This window comes from Mus musculus, chromosome 6, assembly GCF_000001635.26.
Source record: "Mus musculus strain C57BL/6J chromosome 6, GRCm38.p6 C57BL/6J".
Taxonomy (NCBI): Eukaryota; Metazoa; Chordata; class Mammalia; order Rodentia; family Muridae; genus Mus; species Mus musculus.
Window position 1 is genome coordinate 108555203 of NC_000072.6, and position 2811 is coordinate 108558013.

Here is a 2811-nt window from a genome sequence, read left to right on the forward strand (position 1 = left end):
TTCCTATTCTGTTTCCTGTCCCATCTCCCTCTTACTCCACCCGTGATGTGGCTATGGTGCTCCTTCCTTCAGTGTCAGTGACACAGGGCAGTGTGAAAAATGGCACCATACTAGGGGAAGAGAACAACGAACAGGAAACCTGTGACAACAGAATGAGAGTTCCCTCCCTTCCTTCCTGGCCACTCAAATAACGAGTTCTCAGCCATTTATATTTGCCCACCATCTTGTTCGACAACAGCAAAACAAAGAAAACCCCCACCTTTCAGCTTCTTCAAAGAAGACATCCACGTGGAAAAGATGACCTGGATTTAACTGAGCGGAACTCTGAGCCTGATAGTCAAAGGCAACCACCCGCCTTCATCAACCATAGACAGTGAGCTAGGCACACCCCAGCTCAGATCCTGACCTTCCACCTCCCTTACCTACCCATCTGGGGATTTTTGTTGTTGTAGCTGTTGTGTGTGTGTGAATACACACCACACAGGTGCACATGCTCATGTGTGTATGTGGAGAACAGAGGATATCCTCTGTCCTTGGATGTCATCCGATATTTTAATTTTTTACATACGGTCTCTCTCTCTGGTCTACAAGTAGGCTAGGCTACTTATCCTGTAAGCTCTAGGGAGCTTCCTGTCTCTGGCTGTCCAGTGCTGAGAGTACACACCTGGCTTTTTCTTTTCTTTCTTTCTTTCTTTTTTTTTTTTTTAATAGAAGCAGCTGGGGTTAAACTCAGTCAGATTCCCATGCTTAGAAGGCAATGGCTCCGCCAACCCAAACTATGTCCCCAACTCGAAATTGAAAGGGTTTTTTAAGAACTAAGGGTGATACTAGTTTGTTTCCTTATCATCAGGATGGAGCACAGTTCCTCCCGAGTGAAGAAGCCCCATGCATGTGGGGAAGTCTTCCCTTCATCTACTTTAGAGTTCTGCAGTCAAGTTCAAGGAGGAAGACTTCCTGAAAGAAAGAATATGCCAGTCACCCCAAAAGAGAAGCATCCTACTAAACTAACAATCCAGCAGCTGCTACCAGATAACCACTCACTACTCAGAATGCCTCTCACCTCAGAGCTCAAAACCATAAACTAAGCTGATCCCTCTACACAAGCAAAGCCCTGCTCTTCTTTCTTGAGAAGAGACAAAACCGTGTTGTGACTTAGCTTAGCATCCAGGAATGTGAGAATTCAGACCCAGCTGTACCTCCAATGCTCCCTGCCATACCACTCCTCATCCAGGAACCCTTAAAGGGAACACTCCACTTGCTCATTGAGTCAGTTCTTAGACAGAGCACACCTTTGGTAGCATAAGAAAATTTTGGCCATTTGGGGTAGTATAAAGAATTGTCTCATTTATTTATGAACTATATGTAAATGACTGAGTCAAATTTAACCCCCAGCTGGATAAAACCAAACATGTTTCAGAGTTTCTGCTAATCCCAGAAATCTAATAAGAACAAACAGACCAGGTGGTGAAATGGAACTGGCTTTTTATTCTGTGCCTTTCTCCTACTATTTAAACTGGACTTCTTACAATTGTTAGTAGGAAGATGATATAACCATTTGAAAACATGTAGCAGATTCTAAAGTGTAAGCACACCTTATTATCCCAAAATCCCACTTCCAACAATATAACTAAGAAAAAAAAAAACATATCTACACAAAAACCTATATGCAAGTCTGGGGATATAGTACTGTGGGCAGATTATTTGCATAGTATGCTGGCTAGTTTTATGTCAACTTGACACAAGCTAAGGTCATCTGGGAAGAAGGAATCATAACGGAGAAAACATTTCCCTCAGAACACCTAGAGGCAAGTGTGTAGAGCATCTTCTTGGTTGGTGATGGATGTGGGAGAGCCTTCCTCACTGTGGTGTTGCCGCTCCTGCGCTGGTGGTCCTAGGTGCTGTAAGAAAGCAAGCCTCACACGGCGTGAGGAGCAAGCCAGTAAGCAGCAACGCTCCATGCTCTCCCGACTGCAATTCCTGACTTAAGTTCCTGCCTTGCTTCCCTTTGATGATGGACTGTAATGTGGAACTCTTAAGCCTGAAATAAATCCTTTCCTCCACAGGATGCTTTTGGTCATGGGGATTTATGATAGTAATGGAGACTCTAAGACCCCTAGCCTTGCATGCTGCCATGCAACCATAATCTCAGAACTATGGAGATGGAGTCAAGAGGATGATCAAAAGTTCAAGGTCATCTTCGGCAACATACTTAACAAGTTTCAGCCCAGCCTGGGCTCCATCTCAAGAAAAAAATTAAAATTAAAATTAAAAAAAACCCTCTACACAAATTATAAATATATCCCAATACCAAACAATGTCCACCAACTAGTTAATGGTACGTAAACTGTGATGCACGCATCTAATGGTGCCTGGAATGTTAGCAGCCCGTGCCTCCGCTGCTGAGAAGCACCACTGATGTTGGGGTTGACACACATGTTTTGTCTGTATATTTGCCTTTGGGAGAGGTTCTTACTGTGTAGCCTATGCAGGCTCCACGCTTGGAATTTTCCCTTCTCAATCTCCCTAAAGCTGAGATTCCCAGAGTGCACCACCATGGCTGACCTACTTTTTATCTTTTTTAGCACATTAAGTATGCACACTTTTTAACTACTTCAGAGTTGAGGACAAGAATAAGAACCAAAAAGCTGCTTGCTAGAGTCTTACAGGCATGGCAATGAAGTGCAGGGAGGGAGGGACAGAGAGAGGGAGGAAAGAAACAAAAGAAAAGAAGAAAAGCTGTGTCCTGCTTCAGTTTTTGTAATTACTTTAAAAATAACCTTGCAAATGAATTTTGTGCTAATTTCCTTCTGG